Source organism: Dreissena polymorpha, chromosome 2 (genome assembly GCF_020536995.1).
Source record: "Dreissena polymorpha isolate Duluth1 chromosome 2, UMN_Dpol_1.0, whole genome shotgun sequence".
NCBI classification, from domain to species: Eukaryota; Metazoa; Mollusca; class Bivalvia; order Myida; family Dreissenidae; genus Dreissena; species Dreissena polymorpha.
The window spans coordinates 1,486,671-1,497,767 of NC_068356.1; positions in this window are offsets into that span (position 1 = coordinate 1,486,671).

Sequence of the window (11,097 nt, forward strand, 5' to 3'; positions counted from 1 at the left end):
ATTGTTGATTTAACATTCTATAAATTTGTTGTTGCATATGTAAACAAAATGTGTGCGCGCATACCAGTGTCGGGTTAAACACCGTATAAAATGATGTTTCATTATTGAAATTTTCTAGGGGGAGGACCTCCAAAGCCCCCGATTGCAGAAGGGGGACATCCCTTCCCGCACACCCACTTCGCCGGCAAAAATTCGCACCCCCTTTTCAAAACTCTGGCTACGGGCCTGATACCAATTTATGCGACTATCGACCGCTAATTCATATATATTGTGCGTATTTGTTGAACATTACTAATATTATTATTTATACCAAATTATGCGACTATCGACCGCTAACTCATAGATATTGTGCGTATTTATTGACCAGGCGTGGCGGAATTAACCTCTGACGTATGCAATTAATGGTTATCACAAAAAACGACCAAACGAGGGAGGTTATTATACATTTTTAATCCCGTAATCGTTTGGTTACTGTTTGGCTACCGTTGGGAATTTCCTACACAGTAATGCGCTGGACCGTGATACTCTGCCCGCATGGCCAATAACTACTCACAATATGCTTGATAATTTTAATTTTAAAAAGGTGACCTAGAATCTTTTTCAAATTGGTATATAATCTATTTCAATTAATTAAATACCTGAAACTTCTTTGTTGTTGTTTTTTCAATTTTGATATTTTTATTCATTTTGTCCACAATTAAAAATGAGATTTTAAACATTCATTATGAATAAATCTGAAGGAAAAGCGGCTCAAGACACGAGTGTTTTGATTGGCTGTTCAGAAAATGTGTACGTCGAAGTACAAACATGTACGTCGAAGTACAATATGTTCTTCGAAGTACAAATTTATGTTTACCTAAAAGGCTACACAGACTTTCGACCCAAATGGTACGCCATAGATCCCAAAGCGCATACGCGGACACCTTCATGACCATTTTCAGATCATTATCGATGAGAGGACGTTATCTATGTCGCAATCAAGGCGGGCTATCGGATTTCTTACAGACGGTGGGGCATTTTGCGGCACTAACAGATCGCATAGGACATCAAATAGGTATTTATAACACATACCTTACACCGCTTTTAGAACCCGATACCACTTCTCTTTGCATGACTAGTCCCGTAGGCTTTTTCATGCGCTACTTAACGATTATTATTTAGACTATTAGCGTACTTGTTGGCAATAAAGTTGGTTTGGTTTTCCAACTTGGGGGAGGGGGGGGGGGGGGTACAGTCATGGCTTTTTTATAAGGAAAAAAACAGGGAAAGGTGAGTATTTACTCCGGGCCCGGGAAGGATTCGAGTTGAGATCGAAAAAAGATCGGACGATTAAAGCACGGTTATCGCCCGGCGATAACCCGACATCGGATACATTGAACGTGAATCGGCAAAAGTAAAGGTATTTCCAAGGGTCATACACATCGGCTGGCGACCGTCTGATTGCCAGAGGGCCTGCCTCCGCACGATGACCGACGGACGCCAGACGGCGATCGTTATGATAAACGTACATTGAATCCGATGTAGGGCGCACGCCTGGCGATAACGGTGCGTTGATCGTCCGATATCGAATCTATTCCTTCCCGGGCCTGATGTCGATTAAACAAAATATGAAAGTAAAAATTAATCCGTAAGCCACCCGATGCTACAAATTGACCCGGTTTCCGTGCGATAATCGGCCGGTCGCAAGCCCGATGAGCGGAAAAATACATCGGCCGCTGATCGGACGGTGATCGGTGTCTATTTGTGACTGAGGTATAAGGTATTAAACTTTGTCACTCATAGGACGGCGGACGGCTCCGACGTGTCCAGTCCTTCCGATGCCTGGAGATCGGGCACATCGGCCGGCGAACGGATTATTTGTGACTGAGGCATAAATAATAGAACCATGTCTTTCTTTCCACTTCTATACGATAATATATTGAAAAGGCGAGTTTTTATTCTTCGCGATTGTCTTGAATTGAAATTTACAAGCACTGTTGTTTCAATGACCCACATTTATTAAATAAATTTGAAATAAATAGGTGTTGTTTCTATATTAAATGTATTCACTATTGTTAAAGCGGGTATATACGATTTTTATATGTGCTGAATTGTAAAATATTGATACAAATATGTTATAATAACACACAATATGCAAGAAAAATGATACATTTAAGACGAACTTCATAAAATACAGCAAATACAAATTAGGGCCCTGAGCCGATTGTGACGAAGATAATTCGTAATTATTTTCCTACAATAACCGATGCATTCGTCTTTTTAGTAAGTGTTTGTGTGTCGTATGAATCGATATCGCTGCAGGAATTTCAAATGAACCGTTAAACTAAATTTAGATTCACATCGTACATGCATGATATACATGCTGGCGAATTCGGCTGTACAGCCTTTTTCGATTTCAGAATTAAATATCTGGCTTATTTAGCATTTTTCGACACATGTTCTTCTTAACTTTTATTTTAGTTCATATTGAAATATATGTATAATAAATTTTTACACATTTTATATTAATAAATAGATATTTCACAAGATCGTATATACCCGCTTTAATGGACACAGCGTTTTATTGATTTCTATTAGTTACATGATGTCCTTTGTACAATCGAGTGTCATTTATCGTTTTTGCAGCGATTCGACATTTCTTTTCTGCATCGTCCCTTATCTTAAAATAGGGACGTGCGAACAGTGTGCATAGCGCAATAAAATATATGTCCGACTATTTTCACGAACCAATAGGTGATAAGTGATATTATGCGCATTTTTCACTGTTGAATAGTGCTGAAAAGAATTAACAGGTCAAAATAGTTAGCTAAAATGTGGTAACTGACCAATTATCTACAACTCATCTTGCTACCAGTTGTTTATAAAATATATATATTATATTCGATATTTTACATGACTCACCCAGTCCTCTAAACCGAAACGATCCGTAAAACAACATTGTGTCTTTGTGTCGTATGAACGAATCTACATTTAGACTAACATCGTACATCGAATCATTTCTGTCGTCAATGTCAAAACGAAAGAACGGTTGATTTTCGTATGCATTATTTTTCTATTTCCGGAATATTGTTTTAGTATGTTTGTGCTGCATTAACAAATATAAGTGTCTATGAAGTGAAAACACCAAAAATAAACAAGAGATGCGATAGACACCTAAAAACATAGAATATTGTCATGACCCCATGTTGACATTTTTATTAAATAGGTCATGAGTACATGTTTGTTTTTATGACCATGTTTAACATTTTAACTCTATGTCAAGTGTAATTTCTTATTGCATTCAAAATTAAACATCTTATTATCAATATCTACTATGCTTAATTTACCATTTGAACGGTTCATATCCATGTAAAAACCATTTTTATTGGTGATTACAATCACATGTTTGGATAGACGCCATATTTAAAGGAAGTGACTTTTGACCTTTTTGTTGAATTATGGGTAGTGTACATTGACGACCTCTGTCAAACTTGTCAGCAGACGGTTTAATCTTTCATTTTCGCAGTACATTTTCTTCATTATGCGGACGTTTGATTTTTATCAAATAATTACAGTCATGTGCATTTATATGTTCTAAACCTTATTATTATACTTAAAGAAACATTTCCAGTCATTTTAATGCAGTTTTTATTTTTTAAACTTTATGCGGTAACTCTGTTTAGTTTTAGGTGATCAGTTACGCTCGGAAGATGCGCGGATGGTGCGCGGTTGAGTTATTGCTCGGATTAATGTTATGACCGCGCAAGGCTCAGACCTGCTCGGAGCCTTAGTATATAAACCCTGTTCATTTCACAGTCAAGGACTCTGATTTTTTTGGAATTTAAGGCACATTCTCATTTCTAAATTTTTCTCTAATGAATATTATTTTTAGCCATTTTTATTAAAAGTATGTTAGAAACATTTTACATATTTTTGCATATAATAGAGTTTTTGAATAAGATTTAAGACTAAGGTATAGAGATATTTTATCGTACAGTTTTAAGACTGATTGAGCATTGTAAATGTGAGTTTGAGGATTGTATTATTTATGATAAATTGTTGAATGCATTGATGTACTATTGATGCAAGTTAGTTAAGAAAAAAAAAATTGTTGAACTTTATTTGGTTGTTTATTATAATTATTATTTGAGAGTCATTAAATGACTCAGGCTATTATCTTCAGTTTATTTTAACATAGTCAATTTTATTTAAAATGTTTTAATACAACTTAATGAAATAAATTTGGTTTGACACCAAGAGTAGGGCCGCTATCACATTGCAATAAGGAAAAGAAAAAGAAGAACCGCTCGGCTCGTTACATATTTATGGTGGCAGCTGCGGGATAAAGTAACATCCAGTGATTGACTTCACACCTCAAAAGAAAATGTTAGATACTGACACAGATCAAGAAAATGAAATTTTCTTCAAAGATTAATTACAGCAAAGGGAAAGAACAGCTAGCCATAACGATGAGAACCAAGTCCACGAAGAACAAGAACCTACTTAACAGGATGATCACCGGTTAAAGGCAGCGTTTGGAAAATTAGTACACATGCAAGGACAAATGGATGAAACACTCGAAGAAGTCAATAAGATGATATCAAGCATTCAAAGGCAAAATAGAAACATTCAACAACAAAATGATCTCCCCTCTCTTCATAGAAACAATGATTTTGGAGGAGAACCTGCCATACAGCACAACATATTACCTAGGTCAAGCATAAGCTGCTCCAATCATAAATGTAATAACAGCACTAAAATCCCTCCTTTCAATGGAAAGGATGAATGGAACGTATGGTTAAACAGGTTTGAAACTATTGCAAATAGACAAGGATGGAATGATGAAGAAAAGCTAGACCATCTTCTACCAAAACTACAAGAATCAGCAGGGGAATTGTTTTCACACAACTACACAAAGAGACCTTAGAGAATTATGATGAACTAGTAGGGGAAATCAACAACAGATTTAGAATAATAGAAACTCTCAGAACGTTTGCAGCCAAATATAGTCAACGAGACCAGAAACAAAATTAAACAGCAGAAGACTACGCCGCTGAACTCAAAAAGCTGTATACTCGAGCGCACAAGCGTCGGGATGGAGCAACAAGAAAAGAAGATTTGGTAAGAAGGTTCCTTGACGGACTGCGAGATGAAGATGTAAGGTGGGAAGTAGAGTATGTGAAAGAGCCCAGGGATATCGATGAGGCAGTTTATCACGTAGTTAACTACATTCAAACTAGGAAGCGACATCTTATAGGCTCTAATCGGAGACAACGACCCGTGCGCCGGACAGGTGGAACAGAGACAGATGAAAGAGACAGTGAAAATGAAAGCGACTTGGACATAGTTGACTATGCATTCAGGGTGCAAACAAGAGACAAGTCAAGCGTCGTGAAAAGACTGAAACCAAGAGAAAAGAAAATCAAACAGTAAGGAAAACAAATGTCAATCAGGCTCAGACCAATACAACGGTCAAGGATGATGTGATACAAGCTTTGATACAGAAAATAGAAGAACTAAGCAAGAAGGTGAAGACGGCAAATAATAAATAAACAAAAGATAACAACCACAGAAGCGTGGTGAGATGTTACAACTGCAACGGAGAGAACCACTTTGCAAGAGTGTCCATATAAACACCATCAAGTAAACAGACCATTATACCACAGTTGCGGCCCTAACAACAGAAATATCCTCTATCCAAACCCGAAACAAAGCAATCAGCCATTGAACCCAAATGCACAGACTTTTCAACAACCTATAAACTACAAAGGACCCAACCAAATGGACGGGGGGGAGGTCCCAATAGAAGATAATGGCCTAGATCAACAAAAGAAAGAAGAGAAAATCATTAGAAGAAGAAAGCCTGATAGTAGTGGGGTATATGTCAAAGGAAGTATACAAGGGATAAATTTGACCTTTACGGCCGACACAGGAGCCACAAGAACAATAATTTCCGACAGAATTTACAACAAGATTGATCCCAAGAAGAGGCCGGAATTAAGAAAACAGCTTGATTAATAGGGGCAGGGGGAACTAGATTAAAATAATTTGGAAAGGCAAACTTTAACATTATGTTGGGGGACATCAGCTTGACAAGAGAAATCATAGTAGCAGAAATAGAAGATGATGCATTGCTAGGAATTGACATCTTACAAAATGATTAAGGAGGGCCAGCAGACCTATTACTGTCAAGAGGAGTGATGCTTTTTCAAGGGATAGAAATACCATGTATTCAAGTGGGCCTGAAAGAAGAAATCAGAAAAGTTCGGGCTGCAGATAATTATACCATACCAGGACAGAGCGAGGTCATAATAGATGTCATGGTAGACAGATTAGAAAGCGACGGCCTCATGTAAGACACAGAATTCATTATAGAGGCAACAAATCACTTCAAAGAGACCTACCCTCTGCACATGGCATCAGTTTTGGCTGACATCAATAATGCACCAACATGCAAAATCAGGATAATGAACCCTTTTCCAACAAGTTGGTCAATAAAACAAGACACCATTGACGGGCAAGCAGAGAAGATAGATCATATTAAAGGGACAGTGGTAGAAAAGAGCATAGTGACGAGGAAAACCATTTTATAAGCGTACGAAGAGTTACTATCAAACAAGATGAGCCTACAATAATAAGAGCCACGGAGATGAACATCAAGGAGAGTTTTGAGGTGCCAAGCCACTTACAAAGTATGTATGAAAACGCATGCACAATTAGAAGTCATGAAGAAAAGTTAGAAATTGCAAAGATACTTTGCCGCTTCAAAGATGACCTTGACCTCGGTGTAAGCCACCTAACAGAACATTCAATAAATACAGGAAATGTAGCACCTATAAGACAGCAACCAAGACGCGTGCCAATAACATTTGCCGATGCGGAAAAGAAAGCTATGCAAGAGCTTCTAGACAAGGGAGTTATCAGAGAAAGCACATCTCCATGGGCAAGCCCAATAGTACTTGTCAAGAAGAAAAATGGGGCAATACGACCGTGCGTGGACTACAGAAAGGTCAATGAACTAGTCAAACCAGATGGGTTTCCTATCCCCCGGGTACAAGATTGCTTAGATGCAGTTTCAAATGCCACTTTATTCAGTACTTTTGACCTCACAAGTGGATATTTCCAAATCCCACTTAAGGAAGAGGACATCCCAAAGAGTGCCTTTGTGTGCAAGTATGGACAATTTGAAATGCTCCGACTGACATTCGGTCTAAAATCCGCGGATAGTACTTTTCAAAGAACTATGGAACTAGCATAACAAGGATTGCAATGGGAAACCTGTCTGATCTATATTGATGATATACTCGTATTTGGCTCTGACTTCAGGCAACATATGGAAAGAGTTCAACAAGTTCTAGGTAGAATGGAGGCAGCAGGACTCAAACTGCGCCCAGACAAATGTGAGATGTTGAAAGAGGAAGTGGTATTCTTGAGACACATTGTCTCAAAAGAGGGAATTCTGCCAAACCCTGCAAACATCGCAAAAATAGTAGAATTGCCAGTACCAAAGAATGCAAAAGAATTAAGGCAGTTCATACAAATGGGTTCATACTACAGGAGGTTTGTGAAAGATTTTGCGAGCAAAGTTAGGCCGATGTCGGAATTGACAAAAAAAGACAAGAAGTTCAAGTGGGATGACAAGTGTCAACAGTCATTTGAAGAACTCAAGAGAGAACTGATTAGCCCAGAAATCATGGGGTACCAAATGAATGATGGCGGAGAATTTCGACTAGATGTTAATGCCATTGATCTTGGAATTGGGGCAGTCTTACATCTATTACAAGGAGACAGAGAAAGAGTGATAGCGTATGCTAGTAGGGCTTTAAACAAAGCCGAGAAAAACTACTGCATTACAGAAAAAGAATTATTAGCCATACGTTTTTTTGTTGAATATTTCAGGCAGTATCAACTAGGCCGACATTTCTTAGTTAGGATTGACCATCAGGCTTTAACATGGTTGTTCAAACTCAAAGAACCTCGGGACAAGATAGCTAGATGGATCGAAATTCTCTCCTGCTATGATTTTACAATAGAGTACAGACCCGGAAATAAGCATGGACACTGCGATGCTTTGTCTAGGTGTGAAAACCCGAAAGATTGTTCATGTCCGGAGCAGGACACTATTGAGATTTTAAAATGTGGACCATGTAAAAAGTGTATCCGGCGCTCACACAACATGATTGCATTGGAGGTGTATGCAAAAATCTTAGGAAAAGAGAGTACACTGGCACCAAACGATGATTGCAAAGAGTCCAATACAATTAGAGCAGTCAACAATGACCAAGATAATCTACCAAGAACCTCTAAAACACCAGACGATACAAGTAAAAGAGAGAGAATACATTTTCAAGTGTTATCTTTTGCATCAATAGGAAGGCGGTCAACAAACCAATTAAATCAGTTACAAAACAAAGATACATTGGCCCTATACTACAAGCGAAAAGTAAAGACACCAAAATCACAAGGGAAGAGTTGCTATCAATGAGCCCTGCCACAAGACAATATTCGTTGCTGTTGGACACATTGGAAGTTAGAGACGGATTACTGTATAAACGATTTGTAAAACAGAATAAAACTGGGGAATTTTGGCAGCTCATAGTACCACACAGTCTCAGGAAGGAAGTCTTATTTGAGAACCATGATTCAATAATAGCAGGGCACTTGGGAGTTAAGAAAACGTGTGAACGCATCAAACATAATTTCTATTGGCACGGGATGAAAGGGGATATTGAGCTATATGTTCGTCAATGTGATACATGTGCATCAGACAAGAAACCAACCAAGACACCCAGAGCACCTCTTGGTACAATTAAAGTAGGCGCTCCAATGGATATTATAGAAACAGACTACCTGGGCCCTTTCCCACAGATAAGTCAGGGAAACCGATATATTCTGGTTTTGACAGATCATTTCTCTAAGTACGTAGACATTTTAGCTGTTCCTGATCAAACAGCAGAAACTTGTGCATCAAGGATACTCAATGATTTTATTTCTAGGTGGGGATGCCCATTATCAATACTTAGTGTCCAGGGGCGGTACTACGAAAGTTTAGTTTTCAGAGAGTTGTGCAAAATCCTCGAGATAATGAAGATACGAACCAGCCCAAAGAACCACAAGTGCAACGGATAAGCAGAAAGGTTCAACAGAACTCTGGTAAGAATGATCAAGGCATACCTCTGTGGTGAGCAGGACCAGTGGGACAAAAACTTAGGATGTCTAGCTGCAGCCTACCGGTCAACACCCCATGAATCAACTGGCATGACACCAAACCTTTTGATGATGGGAAGAGAAGTAAGACTCCCGTCCGAGCTAGTATTCAGCATGAACCCCAACAGCAAAGAAACCACGTCATATGGTGACTATGTTGCGGCACTTAAAGAGAAGATGCACCACGCCCACCAGGTGGCAAGGGAACACTTATCTTTAGCAACCAAGAGACAGAAAGAAATATACGACAAAAGACAATGTATGCATTCATACGAGCCTGGAGACTTTGTATGGCTGCTTGAAGAGTCAATGAAACCTGGGATTCCTCATAAACTGGAGATGTCTTATGAAGGTCCTTTTGTTGTAATGCAGTCGCTGTCGAACGTCAACTTCAGAATACTGTAGGATCGCCAATCACAACAAGTTGAAACCGTATGAGGGAACCAACGCACCTGCAAACTGAAAGAAGAAAACTCAAGATGAATAAGGAATAGTGTGATTTTGTGAGTTCATTACTTTGTGTAGTCAAGTCTTATATCAACTTAATGTTCAATTACTTGACATTTTTTGTATTGTATATGAATATTGGTTCTACAAAATTCATGTGAGTTTACAGATGCAATATGTACAAGATTTTCAACTTGCCGTTTCATGGATGGCATTTACAATGAAGTTTCTCCACAATCACATGAAGACATTGATAAATACCAGTATGTGATGGAAATGTCATTTCATATTTTGATGTGTACTTTAGAAGATATGTGTTTGCTGCAACTATATTATGTTATTGCGCCATTGATTATGTATTTTAATTCTGTAAACAATGCTCAATCAGATGTTATAACTTGCATATAAGGGACCAATACTTCAAAATATAACTAATGTAAAGCTGTTATGAAGGCACTTGTGAAAAGTAGAAAACAAGAATCCTGTGATACAATGATATTTGGCGAGATAAATAGGAAATTGTATATGTTTGGGGAAGAGTATAGTATGGCGGAGAGCAGTATGAGAGTATTGGTATTAATATTATAAGGAGTAGCCGACAGGATGTTTGCTGTTGCAAACGGGGTGAGAAAATTGGAAGGAGTACAGAGAGAGAGAGAAGAGAAAGGACTTAAAGAGCGAGCAACTATTCCGTCCAGATACTGCAAATGTAACAGACTTAATGCAAAATGTAAGTACACAGGGGTTAGAGTAAATTCAATCTTCTGTTTTAGAATCATGGAAGAGCAGACGAAGTCAGGCCATGGCTGGAGCGACCGGAAACGGTATCAGTGTTTACGCTGCTACCACGTGACTGGTGAGGAGAAAGTTGGTTCCCGGTACCGGATCATGGACCATTTTCTACGCCAGCACCTTTCGCTGGATAAGGCGCCTTTCCATTGCAAGCTGTGCCTGTTCCGCTGCTTCCAGCTTGAGGATTTGCAGCGGCATGTCACCAATTTTCCTCGGCACAGGATGTTGCTGCGAGAGTAGGGGGTGGAGGATAGCGAAAGCTACCTTGTAAGGAATCCCAACCCATACACCGTGGGACCAAGGGATGTTGCTGCAGTGGCTGAAGACACGCTGTCACGGGCAGTGGAAATCACATTCCCAGACGGATTGGACTTTCTGGACAACATGATGGAGGCACAGCAATGTATACCAGGACCTTACACCCCTGAAACATCAGCAGCAAGGCTGGAAACATCAAGGCCAAAGGCAAGTACGCCATCATTAGTATACAATGCAGCACCATCTCCAGCAATCCTGGACAGCCTCCCAACTATCGAGGAGTGCAGAAAGCTGAAGTGGAATAATTCAGTTTCCTCTTCCTCATCGTCATCATTCTCTTCAAACAACACCTCATGTGAAGGCTGTCGCCAAATAATGTAGGAGATGGAAAGCATCAAGCTGCAAAGTATTAAA